The sequence below is a fragment of the Anser cygnoides genome, chromosome 1 (genome assembly GCF_040182565.1).
Source record: "Anser cygnoides isolate HZ-2024a breed goose chromosome 1, Taihu_goose_T2T_genome, whole genome shotgun sequence".
NCBI classification, from domain to species: Eukaryota; Metazoa; Chordata; class Aves; order Anseriformes; family Anatidae; genus Anser; species Anser cygnoides.
The window spans coordinates 21,003,739-21,023,917 of NC_089873.1; the positions used below are offsets into that span (position 1 = coordinate 21,003,739).

The 20,179-nt window shown below is 41.4% G+C and overlaps 1 long non-coding RNA gene across 1 annotated transcript; it reads left to right on the plus strand.

Annotated features, from left to right (window-relative positions):
• Positions 1-644: 644 nt before the first annotated feature.
• Positions 645-11,563, plus strand: LOC125180038 (uncharacterized). Its single transcript, XR_007158260.2, has 3 exons — positions 645-1,346; positions 8,283-8,569; positions 10,274-11,563. It is a non-coding gene; the product is annotated as an uncharacterized lncRNA (long non-coding RNA).
• The last annotated feature ends 8,616 nt before the right edge of the window (positions 11,564-20,179 follow it).

Genomic DNA, 20,179 nt, shown 5'->3' on the forward strand with positions numbered 1-20,179 from the left:
ACAGAAAAATCCACTCAATCAAAAATTGGGCATTAGTATCACACCTTTCCCACTCCTCCTGAAAAATGGTAATCACAAGATTATGAAGTCTTCTTTGTAGTTCACATCAGTTGCATTTTACGTTAAAGATATTTAGAACTTGTTTTGAAAATATGAAGATTTTCTTTTCTGCTTTTCTGGTTGTTGTTTGTTTGTTTGCCAAAAATTTAGAAATATGCTTTATAATTTGAATGGAATTCTGGAGGCTGAAGATTTTTTCCCAATCTGTCCTGAGGCTTCTTTCATCACTGTAGATGAGTCCAAGGAGAAATGACTTCTTTAGCGATGTTTTCTGGAATGTGTCTACATGACCCCCTTCCTGGTTCAAGAGAGGAAAACTATTAAGTTTTACAATCAAAACTGACCTCCACGGTTAGTAATACAGGCGAATGGATTTGAAAATTTTTTTTTTTTATCATGAGCACTGCACTCCCAACATTCCTGCTTTCCACTCTATGAATAAAGGTAGTTGTGAACATAGCAGAAAGATATAGAACCAAGATACTTTTTAACAGGTCACCAAGGAAATAAAACAAGCAAAAAATAAATAAACAAAAATTAAAAAATAAACAAACAAACAAAAAATGTATACCTTCAGAAAAAAAAAAAGTCAATTCTGAAACAAGATTATAGTTTTCTTTTGTTTTCACATTTTTGTAACTCTTATGAAGAAGTTACAAAATTCACAATGAATTAGTAGGTCTTTAAATTATACTCTCTTTTCACATTTCCTGGGAATTATCATTTTTTAAAATAATAATAGAATGAAATAAACAAGAACAGAACAGAAGAAAACAGAACCAAATAGTTCAGTTGGAAGAGATCTACAAAGATCATCAAGTTCAACTGCCTGACCACTTCAGGGCTAACTGAAAGATAAGCATATTATTAAGGGCATTATCTAACTGTCTCTTGGTCCCTGACAGGCGTGGGGCATCAACCACCTCTCTAGGAAATCTGTTCCAGTGTTAGACCACCCGTATGGTAAAGAAGTTTTTCCTAATATCCAGTCTGAACCTTCCCTAGTGCAGCTTTGTACCATTCCCATGCAACCTGTCATTGATTACCAGGGAGCAGAGACTGACACCTTCCTCTCTTCTTTCTCTCCTCAGGAAGTTTCAGAGAGAAATGAGGTCACCTCTCAGCCTTCTCTTCTCCAATCTAGACAACCCAAATATCCTCAGCCTCTCTTCGTAAGACTTGCCTTCCAGTCCTTTAATCAGCTTTGCTGTCCTCCTTTGGACAGTATCAAGTATTTTAATATCCTTTTTATATTGTGGAGCCCAGAACTGCAGGCAATATTCAAGGTGAGACTGCATCAATGCTAAACATAGCAGGAAAATTACCCCTTTTGACTGGCCATGTTGGATTTAATGTGCTCCAATATGCAGTTTCCCCTGTTGGCTGCAAGGGCACACTGCTGACTCATATTGACCCTAAGAGCTTTGACCAGCATACCCATAAGCATATTATATATATTATCACATTTTCTCTGTGCATGCTAGAATACATAAGATATTGGAGTAATATCCTGTTCTCATAGAACTGCGCAAACTGCCTGCTGTGAATAATATGGGCTGTTCTGTGACATCACAGCAGTCAGTAATCAGACTATATATAAATGGAGGCTTTGAAAATTAAAAATCAATAGAGTGACATGTGCTCTAGTTCAAATTACTTATGTCTGGTATTCTTCTGGTCTATTTAAAGTTATAAAATAATTCCAGGGAACTTTAACAATAATTGAATTCTAATAAGACTGTTACAATGATATAACTTTGAGAAAGAAATAATGCGTAACTTGATGGAATCAAAAATACATTCTACTATGAGCACAGTATACAGCTATTCCTGCATACCAGACTGCTGATCAGATGCAGTATTGGCCAGGCTCATGATATCTCACCTCACTTGCTCCAGATGTTTCAACCACCTACAAATTACCAGTTGCTGTACACCCTTTTAGAGCTGATAATTTAGGTGTTCTAGATTAGATTGTTGGTTCAGTTTATTGTCTTCTCTTTTACTTTCTGTTTCTTCTCCAGAGTGTGGGTGTGTGAGTGTGTGTGTAGAATAAGGATTTTATTATGTCATATATTATATATTTACTACTCCTGACTAGCCTCAAATTTCAAATAACCTCTGCAGAAGTCACTGTAGTGTTCCCACTATCCCTTATACTTCTGCATAGGGAATTAGGCAATCCCATATTTTAGCTCCAGGTAGCTTTAGAATTCTATCAAAAATCTTGTGATCTGCAGTATGTTTTAGAAATAAGTTTGTACAGGGGGAATCTAAGGATTTATATATTCCTCAAAACATTTTAAAAATAGGATCCTAAAATCATAGAATCATAGAACTGTTAAGGTTGGAAAAGACCTCCAAGATCATCTGGTCCAACCATTCCCTTACCACCAATGCCATCCACTAAACCCTGTCCCTAAACACCATGTCCAGCCTTTCCTTGAACACCCCCCAGGGATCATGATTTCACCACTTCCCTGGGCAACCCATTCCAAAGTCTGACTATGTTTTCTGAGAAATTTCTCGACATTTGGATGACGGAATTGAGTGCAAGTTGAGGCCATTCCTCTTGTCCTATTGCTAGTTTTCTGTGAGAAGAGGTTGACCCACAACTCCCCAAAACCTCCTTTCAGGTAGTTATAAAGAGCAATAGCATTTCTCCTGAGCCTCTTCTCCAGAATAAACAGCCCCTGTTCCCTCAGCTGCTCCTCACAGGACTTGTGTTCCAGGCCCTTCACCAGCTTCACAGCCCTTTTCTGGACATGATTCAGGGCCTTGATATTTTTCTTGAAGTGAGGGGACCAAAACTGAACACAGTACTCGAAGTGCAGCCTCACCAGAGCAAAATACAAGGGGACGATCACCTCCCTGGTCCTGCTGGCTCCACTATTCTAAAAACTAGCCGTCCAGCCAGTTTTTAACCCAGCAAAGAGTGTACCTGTCCAAGCCATGAGCTGCCAGCTTCTCAAGGAGAATACTATGGGAGACCATGTCAAAGACTTTGCTGAAGTCTAGGTAGACTACATCAACAGCCTTTCCCTCACCCACCAGGAGGGTCACCCGGTCATAGAAGGAGATGAAGTTGATCAGGCAGGACTTGCCTTTCATGAACCCCTGCTGATAGTGCCCGATCCCTTAGTTGCCCCACACATGCTGCATGATTGCATTCAAGATGACCTGTTCCATTACCTTTCCTGGCACCGTGGTCAGGCTGACAGGCCTGTAGTTCCCCGGGTCCTCCTTAAGACCCTTCTTATAGATTGGTGTCACATTAGCAAGTCTCCAGTCATTGGGGACCTCTCTAGTTGACCATGACTGCTGGTAGATGATGGAAAGCGGCCCAGAAATCACATCCATCAGCTCCCTTGGCAGCCTTTTGGGTGGATCCCATCTGGCCCCACGAAGTTGTGACAGTCCAGGTGGGGCGGCAGGTCTCTAACTGTTTCTACCTGAATCATGGGGGGTTTCTTCTGCTCCTCGTCCCAAACTTCCAGGTCGGGAGACTGAGTACCCCAAGGATAAGTGATCTGGCTAGTAAAGACAGATGCAAAGAAGGCTTTAAGAACCTCATTCTTTTTCTTATTCTCAGCAGTCATGTTTCCTCCTGCGTCCCGAGAAGGTTGTATTTTCTCCTTGGCTTTCTCCTCTAACTGTTGATATATTTGTGAAAATATTTTTGTTATCTTTTACCATAGTGGCCAGGTTGAGCTTGTACTGGGCCTTGGACTTCCTGATTTTCTCTCTGCCTATGCTGGCACCTTCCCTGTACTCTCCCCGAGTTGCCTGTCCCTTCTTCCACTGGACATAAACTCTCTTTTTCTCCCTGAGACTCAGCAAAAGTTCTCTTTTCAGTCACGGCCGTCTTCTTCCTCGCTGGTTCATCTTACAGCACATGGAGACAGCCTGCTCTTGCACCTTTAAGACTTCTTTCTTGACGAATGTCCATCCTTCCTGGACCCCTCTGCCTTTCAGGACTGACTCCCAAGAGACCCCCCCTTCCAGTGTCCTGAACAATTCAAAGACTGCCCTCCAGAAGTCCAAGGCTTTTACTGATGCCCCTCCTGACTTCACCAAGAATAGAGAACTCTACTATGTCATGGTCACTCTACCCAGGAGAGCTCCAGACCACCACATTTCCCACCAGTCTTCTGTTTGTGAACAGCAGGTTTATCAGAGCACCTCCCTCAGTAGATTCACTAACCATCTGAGTCAGAAGGCTATCTTCCACATAGCCCAGGAACCTTCTGGACTGTTTACTCAGGGCTGTATTGTATTTCCAGCACGTGTCTAGGAAATTCATGTCCCCCAGAAGAATAAGCACTGGAGATTGAGCAACTTCCGCCAGCTGCTTGTAGAATGTCTCATCTGTCTTTTCATCCTGGTTTGGCTGTCTATAGCAGACTCCACCCCCCCACTCCCCCAGGATGTCCACCTTGTTGGCCATCCCCCCTGATCCTTATCCATAGGGACTCTACTTTACCATTCCCAGTTCCAAGCTCAACAACACTGAAACACTCTCTAGTATAGAGAGACACAGATATTGCATGCCCTTTACTGTATCTTAGATTTTACATGATTTTCTGAAATTCCTAAGAATTTTCCCAGCAGTTTTTGAAGAGACTTGAAATGACAGTGTAAGTCTTTACAAAGGTCACAGTCTAAATGAAATGGCTAGACTAATTTCTTAGAATATTTGTTTGCTACTTGTTTTTAAGTGAAAACAAAACAAAAGAGAGAGAGAGCAGACTGTTTTTCCTTTTAATTGTATAGGTGAGATCATGTACTGTCCAAAGCTTTCACTAGCAGTTCTCTGATTTTCACTGTTTTATTATACAGTTTGAATGACAATTTGTCAAGTTAAACTGAAGAAATGTCAACATTTCCTTTTGTATCTGTGTATTCCCTATAGTGAAGAGCCAACACAGACGGATTTTGGCTGCCATTGGAGACTAGGGCCTAGCAGAGAAGGGAAAACCCTGGGAAGTAAATGGTATTGATTTTTCTCAAGAGCTGACTTTGACCTAGTGACCACACTTCAATGTTTAATTTGCCAAGGGAGAAAAGGACCTTCCCTTTTTGTTTTGTTTGTGTAGTGAATGTGGAGGAGTGCTGTATTATTCACCTTTTTTACCCTCTTCAGTATTCAATAAAAGTCCTAGGAACCTGCATAACATGATCAGAGTCTGTACTGGCTTGAAAACATACAGAAGAATGATTTTTCCAGGTTTATAAAGTTAAATCCTCTTAACTTTTTCCAAGCATCTGAGGTTAAATATTTTGAAACCGTTAGGATCATTGTTATTAGTTACAGGACATTTAAATGCTGGTTTGTTTTTTTTTCAGCAATAGGTATAAAAATTGTAAAGGTAGTTGAGAGTTGCTGGCTGTTACCGTTACAAAACCAGTGGCAGAAAATGAAGAACCAGATCAAAATAAAATAAAATAAAATAAAATAAAATAAAATAAAATAAAATAAATAAAATAAAATAAAACAAAACAAAATAAAATAAAACAAAATAAAATAAAATAAATAAATAAATAGTGAACTTAACTCTTAATCAAGTAGATGACAATTAGGTGGAAAATAGCATTGTGGAACATACAGTGTCAGGACATTAGTAAATCACTCATTCTGCAAAATTAATCATATCCACTTGAGATTCATATATTCATATGGAGCTTCTGTTAGAATTGAGGATCAAATAGAGCACTGATATTTCTAAAATGTTCCCTTGCTGATAGTCTGGCTGGTTTACAAAAACAAGTGGTTTTCATTCCTTTTATTCATGTTAGATCAGCTTTGGGGATGGACAGGAAAATGCATGCCAGTATTCTACTTTTATGGTAACAAGGTCAAAAACAGGAAAAAAAAAAAAAAAAAAAAAAAAAAAACAGTTCTGGTAGACAATATAGCAAAAGAAATATGGTCTTCTAGAGATACAATAAGGAAGTTTTATGCTCTGGTTTTATGTTCTGCCTTCAGCCTGTCAGGGTACCCAAAAGAATGAAGTCTTGTGGCAAAATTGCCAAACCTCATGATATTTGCAGTCCTTTCTGAAAGACTAGACATTGCTGTTACTTGAATATAACACAGTCTATAATTTCAGAATAAAAATAGGCTATTTCTTGTCCTCATAGATAAATTTAAAAACAAAACAAAAACAAACAAAAAAAAAAAACAAACAAAATAAAGCAAAAAGGCAAACAAGTAACAACAACAACAACAAAAACACATGAAAAAGAAGGTTTAGGAGTAGCTGGGAAAACAGAACTAACAGAACTAAATAAATCCCTACATGTACTATTTTTAAATCTCTTAATTTTTAGCTTATTTCATAACATTTGCATCATGACTCATGAACACTGCATAGTGGTAATTGCAACACAACACTGTTCTGGTAGCTTTGGGTAAGATTTACTTGAATTCCAATCTGTATAAAATATGACTAATTGAGTGATTCATTCTGGCATAAATGTAAATGCATAATGACTCCCAACTCCTTAAACTTGTATGGTAGGCAGACTGATCTTGGCAGAGAATTCCTCTTCTGTAGGCACTGCATTGGGTTGTCATATACAGCTGCATCTGGGCTTCTTTCCAGGTCCCAGCACAGGCAGAACAGGGAGAAGAATGAGAGAGTAACTCCCCTTATTGTATTTTTAAGTACAATGCTTCAGCATGCACAGCTCAGAGTCAAAGGAAAAATACACTCTGACCATCTCTCCTTACACTGGATCTTACACTTCACGGAAATACAAAAGCAGAAGGACTTCTGCAGTGGAAAGCCAATAGAGGAAAAAGGTGAATACAGAGAAGTGAAGTAAAGGAAAGGAAGGTTGGTTTGGTGAAACACTTGGGTTTACATGGCAAGGTTTTGGTAGCGGGGGGCTGCAGGGATGGTATCTGTGAGAAGAATCCAGAATCTGCCCCATGTTAGATAAGGGCTAGATTTAGCTGGCTCCAAAAGGACCTCCCACTGGCCAAACTCAAGCCAATAAGCGATATTGATTGCGCCTCTGGGAGAGCATATTTAAGAAAGGGAAAAAACAAACAAACAAACTGCTGCACAACAACAGGTGGGAGAGAGAGGAGTGAGAAACAGCCTTGCAAACACCAAGGTCAGTACAGAAAGAGGGGGAGGAGGTGCTCAAGGTGCCAGAGCAGAAGTTCCCCCACGGCCTGTGGAGAGGCCCCTGGTGGAGCAGGCTGTCCTCCTGCAGCCCATGGGTCCCACATGGAGCAGATCTCCATGCTGCAGCCTGTGGAGGAGCCCCTGGTGGAGCAGGTGGATGTGGTCTGAAGGAGCTTGCAGCCTGTGGAGAACCTCCGCCGGAGCAGGCTCTGGGCCAGAGCTGTAGCCTGTGCATAGGAGCCCACTCAGGAGCAGGAGATCTGGTGTAAGCTATCAACCATGGGGAATCCATGTTGGAGCAGATGGACACCGTGGAACAGAATCATATTTGAAGCAGTTCTTGAAGGGCTGCTCCCTGTGGGAAGCCCATGCAGGATCAGTTCGGGAAGGACGGCATCCTGTGGGAGGGACCTCACACTGGAGCAGGGGAAGAGCGTGACCAGGAAGAAACAGAGATGAAGCATCATGGACTGACCACAACCCTCTTTCTCCCATTCTCTGTGCCACTCGGGCAGGATGTAGAAGAGGGTGGATGGGGCGAAGGTGTTTTTAGTTTGTTTAGAATTTCTCACTCTATTTGCTTGTAATAGACAATAAATTACATTAATCTCCCTATGCTGAGTCCGTTTTGCCTGTGATGATAATTGTTAAGTGGTCTCCATGTCTTTATCACAATCCTCGAGGCCTTTTCATCATGTTTTCTCCCCCTTTACCTTTGAAGGGGGGGAGTGAGAGAGCGGTTATGGTGAAGCTCAGCTGCCCACCTGAGTAAAACCACCACAACCCTGAAAACAGATCAGATAAGAGGATGAAAAGGGTGAAAGAAAATAACAACAAAAAAGACCATTAGCCTCCTTGGCTCTGTTAGGGAGAGCATCATCAGCATGTCATGGGAGCTCTGGTGGGATGTATCTGGAGTGCTGTGTCCAGTGCTGTCCTCCACAGTACTAGAGAACATGCTGCAGAGCCCAACAAAGGGCCATGAAGAAGATTAAGGGACTGGAGCATCTGAGCTACATGGAGAGGCTAAGAGAGCTGCAAATGTTCATCTTATTTCAGCTATTATATTATATTAATCTATTTCAGGCAATAAAGATGAATCCAGACTTCTCTCAGTGGTATCCAGTCACAGGACAAGAATCAATGGACACAAACTGAAATGCAGGAACTTCTGTTTAAATGGAACAAATAACCTTCTATAGTGAGGACCAGTAAACACTGGACCAGCTTTCCCAGAAAGCAACTTTAGTAGATACTCAAAAACTGACTGGAGACGGCCATGAGCAACCTGCTCTATCTGACCTTGCTGTGATTAGATGATCTCCAGATTACCAAGTCCGTGCCAACCTCAGCAATTCTGAGATAATCAAAAGGTAGGATCTGAATCTGAATGAATTTTTGAACACTTATTAATTAATTTAGATTCTTATGCGTGAAGCCCAAATATACGTAAAACTGAATGGGAAACTCAGTCCTGTATCCCAGTCTCCAGATGGGAACTGTGCTGCAATGGAAAAAAGAAGGAAGAGAAGGGAGCTAAATCTACTCTTGTAGTTTTATGATATGTGGAACAACTAAAACGGGTCTTTGAGGAGCCCTTCAAAAGGAAACAAAACCTTCTACTTGTTCCTGTTAACAGTGTGGAAATTAATGAAGAAAGAACACAGTACAAGGGGAGTATTTGAATAGAAGCTTAGCAAATTCTCCTTTAGAATTTATTTTTGTCCTTAATAAGTTCCTAGCTTTTGGGCTGGTTTAGAAGGTTGGGAATAACTGAAGCCGATTTGGACCATTCTGAAAGCTTCTAGCCAAAGTCCAGCAAGATTAATAAACACAAATTCAGTATTTAGGCTTCATAGTATTTTGTCTTCTATCATGACTCTTCCTTTAGGAAACTTTAACCTGGCTAGAAAATAGTAAAAATGAAATGGAAAGAGAATGCAATGGGATGGAAAATTTTGGAAGAGAAAGACAGTGGAGCATTCCCATCTCATCCACTTATTACCTATAAAGTATTAAAGGCTTTATAGAATAGTATTCATAATCAAATAACTGTATTTTTAATCTAACTGTGAACAATTGGAAGATTGAAAATGAATGACTGATTAATGACTGACATAAAAACCTGTTAAAACCTTTTTAAGTTCTCAAAAGAGAAAGGATAAGGAAGCCTGCCCATGATGGTATTAACTAAGACTGTACTTTTTCTGATGTTTTTTTGTAAGCTTCCCTTTCTCAAATATAATTTATTTGAAAAAGAAAAATAATGATAGCAACTCCCTTTAAAATGAATGGTGATCTAAGACACACAGTTTCCTGGAAACAGCATTCAAACTTGAGGATATACCATTAATGCTTGTCTATTCTCATCCGTCATGCCAAACTATTTGTTTTAGTCATTCTTAAGTCTGATGCTATATTGGCATTGAATCAGCATTTTCTGGTAATGGCAAGTCAGAACTGGTGGAGAATCACACAGCATTACTGGACAATAGAGCCACACCAGCAAACTAATAAATGATTACAAACATACTGGAAATTTTTACCTGTGTGGAAAAAATAAAAATAAAAAATTAATTGCTTATGTTATTCAAACATTTCCATGCATTCTATTTCTATTATGGGTTGTAATGGTGAAACAAATCTTCCTTCCTTCCTTCCTTCCTTCCTTCCTTCCTTCCTTCCTTCCTTCCTTCCTTCCTTCCTTCCTTCCTTCCTCCCTCCCTCCCTCCCTCCCTCCCTCCCTCCCTCCTTCCATTCCCCCCCTCCCTCCCTTCCCCACTCCCTCTCTCCTTTCCCCCCTTCCTCCCTTCCTCACTTCCTCCCTTCCTTCCTTCCTTTTTCTATGTACATTTTCTATCCACACATTCAAATTAAGAAATCTACCAACTTCTCTCTCTCTCTCTTTTTTTTTCCCTAAATCAGGCACTAGTCCTAAAGCCATCTGCTTACAAAATACGTTGGCTTTACATTTTTTTTTTCCTGACTTTTAAAATGGAATTAAGGAATGAATTTTATCTATAAGAAATTATCAAAGTTCCTGAATGTTCATCTCTTTTTTTTTTTTTTTTTTAAAGGTCTACATCCAGAACAGGACAGTGACATGCATTACAGAGGACTGAGACCATCTTACATCCCATGAAAGAAAGAGTTTTCTAAAATTGGAATGAGTTTATTCTGCCAGGGGTACTTGACCAGTACCAGTTTTGGCTTCCCAGGGGTATGTGAAGAGTTTGCTGCTGTTTTGTCTATATCCTGTTCTTCTCCATTCAATCACCAGTTCATTGCTCAAAGTTTGTGAGGAAGTGTAGGCATTCAGCATATATTTTCTGCTTTTCCATACCACTGAAAGTCTAGTAAGGGTGTGATGGATAGAGGGGGAGAGTTAAATCATTTTCTACACAGTTGAGCTATATGGAATAAACTGAGCTGTGTCATTCATATGCTCATGATTCTTATCCAAATTAAACCACTTTCATTTCTCATCAATGAGTACAACTCTTTTATCAGAAACTAAAGAAAGAATGACATGTTGGTATGTGGTACAACTTCTCCCCACTCTTATTATTCTTCCATAATGTATATATATAAATGTTATGTGCTGCTGCTGTACTAGAAAGTTTTTATACTTCTCTGACCTATATGCTGGAGGATCTTTTGGTGGCTATAAAGTATGATGGATGGAAAGCAGAATTTGCTAAAATTAATTGCATTAAGTCCTGATGGCTTGTTAACAAATTCAAGATAAGTTCTAATATATAATAGGCATTTTATGCACTAAAATGCAAACATTTCCCCTATTCTTTAAATATGGTACATCTTTAGGTTGAGTTAGTTCCTTGGGTAAATAGCAGAGAATTTGTTAGTCCTGCCTATTTTTCACTGTTTTTCCAACGTTCAGCACTATCCAAATCCCCTGGGAGTCATTTAGCATATCTCTGTCTAATAAACTTTAAAAACACAATTTTTTAAGATATCTATGACATGTAAGTTGCATTATTAAAGACTAAAGTAGTGCATATGTTTAAACAATAAGGGGCTTTATCAAACAATGCAATAAAAAAAAGACAGCAAAATATACAAAGTTTATATGCTTTGCATGTGTGATTTTCTGTCATATTTCAGACTCCTGTAGGTATTGTGTGTCTCATTCTGGAATGCAGTAGGAACAAAAATACATAAAAATTCACTAACAATTTTCTAATGAACTTCTTAAAAGAAGGCATTAGAGACCTTTTAGTTTTACTGCTACAATGTATATAAAAGGCTCTGAAGACGGCTTCAGAATACAGAACGTGGGGAAAAAACACAAAACACTATGTAGTTTCTTTCCAGCAATAATTTCTTCTGTCTTGCAATACCTTACAATTCTGTTTCAAAAGAGAGAAGCTGACCTTCATTTTTTATTCTATAATGAATACCTTAATTATTATCAAAGCACTGACCTACTGCCATTTACAAGAGCTGCAGTGGCTGATAATCACCATAAATAATAGATTGTAATCTAAGTAGGTTAACTGCACAGATTGAAATGCATGGCCATTCCTGCCTCCTTAATTCCACCTAGAGGCCTGCCTGAGTGACTGCTAATAATGCTGCAGCAATATCTGCCAAGCTCCTGAGGTCAGATGCTGTACACCTGAAGAAATTATGCCCAAAATTGTTCCATTAGCATGCATACAGGATTGTTTTCATTACCATCAGATTTACTCCTGTAAGAAAAGAAAAAGCTATTGTTTAAAAAACTCCTTTCAAATTATACACATTACTGGAAGAAGGAAAGGGAAAAGGAAGGGAAGGGAAGGGAAGGGAAGGGAAGGGAAGGGAAGGGAAGGGAAGGGAAGGGAAGGGAAGGGAAGGGAAGGGAAGGGAAGGGAAGGGAAGGGAAGGGAAGGGAAGGGAAGGGAAGGGAAGGGAAGGGAAGGGAAGGGAAGGGAAGGGAAGGGAAGGGAAGGGAAGGGAAGGGGGAAGGGAAGGGAAGGGAAGGGAAGGGAAGGGAAGGGAAGGGAAGGGAAGGGAAGGGAAGGGAAGGGGGAAGGGAAGGGGGAAGGGAAGGGAAGGGAAGGGGGAAAGGGAAGGGAAGGGGGAAGGGAAGGGAAGGGAAGGGGGAAGGGAAGGGAAGGGGGAAGGGAAGGGAAGGGAAGGGAAGGGAAGGGAAGGGAAGGGGGAAGGGAAGGGAAGGGGGAAGGGAAGGGAAGGGAAGGGAAGGGTTATAAGAACAGTAAAAAGGAGAAGAAAAATACAAGAATTCTGAGGAATGATTCCTTTTTGTACTTATACACAAAAGCAAGATGAATACAAAATTTATCTAAAACAGTACCAGAAGCTCCCTTAACATTGCACAATTTCAAATAATTTTGCAACATATATGACTGGTCAATTAAGTCCACAGTCTCCTTTGGATTTAATTTTCTCATCCTTGTCTAAGTAAAAAGAACAAGTATAATTAATGGTTGTGGCTAATGCAAGAGCATGTGTGTATGTATGAAATCTGACTGTTTCTAGAATAACCAATTAGCAACCCCCAAATGTTTTTCTAACACAATAGCTGGATTTGAATTTTATTTAATGGAATATAGTTGGTTTTGCCAATTTATGGGAAGAGTGGTGTTAAGATGCGGAGATCTCTCTGAAAGCTCGTTGGTGCATTGTTTGGTGAAATGATTCAATGGTGGGTCTAACACTTCTAACTGATATGTGGTATAGTGTAATATTTAAAGTGTTAACAGTCAATAAATATCCTCTATCTTATTGTTGTATGAATATATGATTTCCTTTTTGTCTCTAAAATATGGTGTAAACAATATTTTTAAATGCACTCATTTTTGCCCTCATGAATGCATCTTTCAAAAGAGGATGATTTGCAATTTACCATTTGATCATCAATCTCCATATCTGTAAAATAATGTCCATAGACTTCTTTTCATGGCCATCAGGTAGACCAAATAATGTTCACAGGATCTGTCACTGAGGTTTTATGCTCCTCCTCTTCTAAATAATACTTTCTCTACTTTGTGTCATAGAAATAGATCATAGAATGGCCTTGGTTGGAAGGCACCTCAAGGATTAACTAGTTCAAATCCTCCTGCCATAGGCAGGGATGCCACCTGCTAGATCAGCTTACTCAGGGCCTCATCTAACCTGGTCTTGAACGCCTCTGGGAATGGGACATCCACAACTTGTCTGAGCAACCTTTTCCAGTGCCTTACCACCCTCTAAGTGAAGAAGTTCCTCCTAAACTCCAATCAAATTCTCCTTTCTTTTAATTTAAAGCCATCGAATAGAAATGCCCTATGGTTATTCTAGACATCTGTATAAGGCTAGCATGACTAGCAGGTATGACATAGGGCCTGGGAGAAACCCAGGAATAGCAGCTAGAGCCCAAGAATGTGGTCCCACAGTACTCCAAATGATAGTAGATAATGATGTTTAGATGAATTAATCCTGTTGTATGAGCTTTTTACACTGGATTACAGAAAGATTTTTTTTTTTTTTTGTGTAATACTATAATCACGATTCTCTCTAAAAAAGAATTAAATAACAATAATAATAAAAATAACACTCTTACTCTATCACAATATATAATTTACCTTTGTATGCTAACTCTATTTTTCTTTTTAATGTCAAAGAATGGAGGTAAAAGTTTACAGTCTGCAGTTTCCTAGGTTCCTCTAGAAAGATTAAAAATATTGATAATTGTTATTTAATATAGGTTTCTTCTCTGACGCTGAGACAACAGTAAATAATGTTTCATACAGTAATCTATATCCACACTATCGTATCTGAGCTTCTTGAAACTTTTGAATGAACACTACCTACTAATGGTAAGTTTGCTTTTCATTTTACAAATTAGTTCTGCAATCCTTTATTTGACACTTCAGTTTACAAGATATCCTCAGGACCATAAAAATAAGTCCAGTCTTAAAAACTCTCATTTCCATGGTAAATCCCAATGCAAATAGTTCATTTAAGCCTTATGGCATAGTCTTATCAACCCAAACTCCTCCTTTCATAACTTACCATTTGTAAATCATCAGTTCATAGAAAAAAATCTATCCTACTATTTGGTGTAGTTAATTATTCACCATATTCACCAGTCTTTAGCGGCAAAACCAGTTGTTCTCTGGATATCCAGTACCCTGAGCTGGTGGAAGGGAATGGGGAGCAGGATGTGGCCCTCACTATCCACAAGGAAATGTTTGGCGACCTGCTACAGCACTTGGATGTACGCAAGTCGATGGGGCCAGATGGGATCCACCCAAGGGTACTGAGAGAACTGGCGGAGGAGCTGGCCAAGCCGCTTTCCATCATTTATTGGCAGTCCTGGCTATCAAGGGAGGTTCCAGTCGACTGGCGGCTAGCAAATGTGACGCCCATCTACAAGAAGGGTCGGAGGGTAGACCCGGGGAACTATAGGCCTGTTAGTTTGACGTCAGTGCCAGGGAAGCTCATGGAGTAGATTATCTTGAGTGTCATCACGCGGCACTTACAGGGCAACCAGGTGATAGGCCCAGTCAGCATGGGTTTATGAAGGGCAGGTCCTGCTTGACGAACCTGATCTCCTTCTATGACAAAGTGACACGCTTAGTGGATGAGGGAAAGGCTGTGGATGTGGTCTACCTTGACTTCAGAAAGGCTTTTGACACTGTTTCCCATAACATTCCCCTCAAAAAACTGTCTGCTTGTGGTTTGGACTGGCGTACGCTTCATTGGATTAAAAACTGGCTTGATAGCCGGGCCCAAAGAGTTGTGGTGAATGGAGTCAAATCCAGTTGGAGGCCGGTCACTAGTGGAGTCCCCCAGGGCTCAGTACTGGGGTCAGTCCTCTTCAATATCTTTATCGATGATCTGGATGAGGGGATTGAGTGCACCCTCAGTAAGTTTGCGGACAACACCAAGTTAGGTGCGTGTGTCAATCTGCTCGAGGGTAGGAAGGCTCTGAAGGGGGATCTGGATAGGCTGGACCAATGGGCTGAGGTCAACTGTATGAAGTTCAACAAAGCCAAGTGCCAGGTCCTGCACCTGGGGCGTAACAACCCCAAGCAGCGCTACAGGCTGGGAGATGGGTGCTAAGAAAGCTGCCTGGCAGAGAAGGACCTGGGAGTACTGGTTGATAGTCGGCTGAATATGAGCCAGCAGTGTGCTCAGGTGGCCAAGAAGGCCAACAGCATCCTGGCTTGTATAAGAAACGGTATGGCCAGCAGGGCTAGGGAAGTGATTGTCCCCCTATACCCTGTTCTGGTGAGGCCACACCTCGAGTACTGTGTTCAGTTTTGGGCCCCTTGTTACAAGAAGGATGTCAATGTGCTCGAGTGAGTCCAGAGAAGGGCAACGAAGCTGGTGAGGGGTCTGGAGAACAAGTCTTATGGGGATCGGCTGAGGGAGCTGGGATTGTTCAGCCTGGAGAAGAGGAGGCTCAGGGGCGACCTTATTGCTCTCTATAGGTACCTTAAAGGAGGCTGTAGCGAGGTGGGGGTTGGTCTATTCTCCCACGTGCCTGGTGACAGGACAAGGGGGAATGGGCTAAAGTTGTGCCAGGGGAGGTTTAGGTTGGATATTAGGAAGAACTTCTTTACTGAAAGGGTTGTTAGGCATTGGAATAGGCTGCCCAGGGAAGTGGATGAGTCACCATCCCTGGAGGTCTTTAAAAGATGTTTAGATGTTGAGCTTAGTGATATGGTTTAGTTGAGGACTTGTTACTGTTAGGTAAGAGGTTGGGCTGGGTGATCTTGGAGGTCTCTTCCAACCTAGACGATTCTGTGATTCTGTGGTTCTGTGATATTTGACTTTAAGTTCTCTTTACATTTTAATGATGTCTTTCACTAGTGTAAACTATTTTGCCATTTCTATATAACCAATATCATAATATTGCAGCATACAAAGGTTATTTTTCTTCTACTAATATTATGAGATGCTAATTACATTTATATCGTCAATTAACAGCATATATGAATCCTCATACCTTATCAGAGGAAATTCAGGAGTTTTCTGTTTATACCATCTGTAATTACTGAGAACTCCAGTTTTTCACTACATTGCATTTGTCTAAACTATTAATTTTTCTCATGCATATTATGTGGGGCTGGAGAACCACTTGATTTTCATTATACAGGTGGATGATAACTTTGGACAGAGGGACAAGATAAAATTCTTTCTGAAACAATTAATCCAACTGCTTCAGTATGTTTGAGCCAATCATGATGCTATTCAGCCCCTTGCTAAGTTCCACAAATGGGTATTAAATTGTTTGAATTAGAATTATACGGGCACAGGTTATGGCACTTTCTGCTAATTTGTGCTTGTTCTACAGTGGCCTGTGTTCTTTGAACAGCTCAATGTCTAAAGAAATGGAAGGAGAAAAGAGGAATAAGACAATAGGCCCTTGATATTTTTCAACAGTATCACTATTTTTCTCAGATCGGCAAGATACAGCCCATTGGCATAGATGCAGTGTTTAACAATGGTGTCTGAATAGAAATGTGCCAATTTTGGCTCCAGAGTTTCTGTAGCGGTACTTTTCTTCATTTTTAATGTGCACCCTTAATTATTTATTCATTTTTAAAGACAAAAATTAGCAGTTTGATTTCATGGCACTGGCTAAGAACCATAAAAAAATTGGGAAACTCCATGAGCATACGTTACTGCTACTGTCTATATAGCTATTGCTGTGTTGCTTCTTGGATTAAAAACCAAATTAAAAAAAAAAAAAAAAAAAAGCTGAAGGAAAATTAAAAACAATAATTCATAAGAACTGTATGTGAATATCTTTGTGTATATATGGATATACATAAGTGTGAATGCTGGAATAATTTCAACAAGTATGGTTCGTACTCTTTTGCGAAAGTCACTGCAAAAAATAATGTTAAAAATTAACTATATTAAAAATGGAATATTTTCCCTATTTTAGTATTTGATGTTGCTCCAGTGTGTGTTATCAACCTCAGGAAAAAAACAAGAGGCAATATCATGAAAGGGCTACGAGAAATGATCTGAGAAAGAACTAAGAGGCAGGAATATAAATGTAAAAATAGATAAAGATCATGAGTTTACTTTGGATGCTCAGCATGTCTCTTGCTTGTGGGTTTTTATATTTAAATAGCTTTTAGTAATGCCATGTCCTAAGGTAATAAAAACAACTGTAACACAGAGTACCTAAAACTTCAGGACGAATGACTACAAAACAGTTTGGGGAGTGTTAACATAAAAGTCAATAATGATTTATAGGGATTTTTTTTTTCATTTACCTAAGAGATTTCATTGGCATTAACAGAAAGTTATTCTCTTCTGTGAACTGCTCTGTGGCAGAAGATGTCTTCTGTGCTATCTTGTTTTATTATTATTATTATTAATATTATTATTATTAATTATTAAACAAATCGGTGAAGTAGTGGCTTCTAGAGCAGATTTGTTAGAAAGTGATTTTTATTTGAACCTCATGTGACGCGTTCAAGAAGGATAGGCTTTTCAATACTGAGCGTACAGGATTCTTACCAGGTACATTTTTCTAGGTTAAATATTATTTGGACAGAAAAGAAATGATTGATTTAAGTATAAGTTAGCTACAGAGGTGATGAAATGATGATTGTACCATTGAAAGCTTACACAGTAATCCAGGAAATAATGGCTGGAAGAACCGTCATCCTTCCTAGGACTTCATGCACACACTTGCCAAGTGATCGGTTCCGAGGCAGTCACGTGCTGCAGCGGAGCAGGGGGTCACAGCGGGCAGGCACTTTTCTGCATAGAGGCCAACTGAGGCAGACAAGGGAGCCACCAGGACCCGGCAGCCCTTGTGAGGGCAGCTGACGGGGCGTGTGTGGAGCCAGCAGCCCCCTCTGCCGTACAAAGGCAGCCCCTGGAGAGCACGGGCAACCAGGCGTGGGGCAAACAGCGTGGGCAAATAGGTCATGGTGTGGTAGTTTGCTCGGGCAGGGTTAGCAGGGAGGGCAGAGGATCCCTCCCCAACCCGGAGACTGGCTCACCTACAAGCTACCTCCTGGACAGCAAACCCAGCCATGGTCACCACCAGGCAGCAAAAACTCGCTAAAACGCTCACCAAAAAGACTGTGGTGACCCAGACCGGGTGCCTGCCCAAAGATGCTGCCTGAGCCTGTCACTGCCAGTGGTGGGTGACAGAGATACTGCCTGAGTGAAATGAGAGTGGGTGGAGGATCTCTCAGGTGGCAGAGCTCAAGGAGGAGGTAAAGAGATCAGGGAGTGTGAGCAGGAGTTGGACCGTTTGAGTCACTCCCTGCCATGCCTGAGAGAAAGGCACTGGGGCAACACACCCCAGACAGTGGTGGACCCCTTGCCCCATTGCTGTTGGGCAGAGGAAGGGGACCTGAGAGATGGAGAGGAATGGAAACAGGTCCCTGCTTGGCGTTGCAGGCGAGGCCCCTCCCTACCTACCTTGCCTCCCCAGGTGCCCTTATGCAATAATAGGTTTGAGTCCCTGGAACTCGAGGGACAGGGTGGTGAGGATGGGGAGGAAAGACAACACAGGAGGCTGTCTAGAGCAAGGAAGCCAACACCATGCCTCCAGACTTTCTCCACCAAGAAGGAAAGAAAGGTAATGGTCGTAGGCGACTCCCTTCCAAGGGGAACAGAGAGCCCCACATGTCAGCTGGACCCTACCAATAGGGAAGTCTGCTGCCTACCTGGGACCCAGGTCAGAGACATTACAAGGAAACTTCCTGACCTTGTTTGCCCCTCTGATTATTATCCATTAGTGACAATTCAGGCTGTCAGTGACAAAATCTCTGAGAGAAGCCTGAAGGCTATCAAAAAGGACTTCAGGGTATTGGGGTGATTACTGGATGGAGTGGGTGTGCAGGTGATGTTTTTCTCTATCCCTTCAGTGGTAGGGAGGATTACCGAGTGGACATGGAAGGCCCAGCTGATTAATACATGGCTGAGAAGCTGGTGCCATCACAGGAATTTATTTTTTTTTATTTTATTTTGATCATGGAAAGGTTTACTTGGCACCTGGACTGATGGCTGCCGATGGGTCCCACCTGTCCCAGCTGGAGAAATGGCAGGGCTCATCGAGAGGTATGAAGGGGGATGGGGGTGAAATGAGGCCCGATAGAGATGAGCCTCGGGGAGTCGTCCCAGGGTTAAAGGTGAGGGTGATGGCACTACACGAGTCCATCTACACCAATGCACGCAGCATGGTGAACAAAGAGGAGGAGCTAGATGCCATTATGCGGCAGACAAATTATGACATAGCCACCATCACTGAAATGTGGTAGGACCACTCCCATGACTGGAGTGCTGCAATGGATGGCTATGAGCTCTTCAGAAGGGACAGGCAACTAAGGAGGGGTGGTCGCATGTCTCTTTATATCAGAGAGTGTTTTGATGCTGTTGAGATCAGGGTAGGGAATGATAAGGTAGAGTCCTTATGGATAAGGATCAGAGGGTTAGCCAACAAGGTGGACATCCTGGGGGGGGGGGCGGTCTGTCACAGACCACCAAACCAGGATGAAGAGATGGATGAGGCATTCTACAAGCAGCTGGCGGAAGTTGCTCAATCTCCAGTGCTTGTCCTCATGGGGGACTTTAACTTCCTGGACATATGATGGAAATGTAATACAGCCCTGAGGAAGGAGAATAGAAGGTACCAGGTGTGTGTGGAAGACAGCTTCCTGACTCAGCTGGTTAGTGAGCCTACCAGAAGGGATGCCCCACTAGACCTGCTGTTCACGAACAGAGAAGAACTGGTGGGAAATGTGGTGGTCTGGAGCTGTCTTGGGCAGAGTGACCATAATGTGGTAAAGTTCTCTATTCTTGGTGAAGTCAGGAGGGGCATCAGTAAAACTGCTACCTTGGACTTCTGGAGGGCAGTCTTTGAATTATTCAGGACATTGGTAGGCAGGGTCCTTTGGGAGACAGTCCTGAAAGGCAGAGGGGTTCAGGAAGGATGGACGCTCCTCAAGAAGGAAGTCTTAAAGGAGCAGGAGCAGGCTGTCCCCATGTGCTGT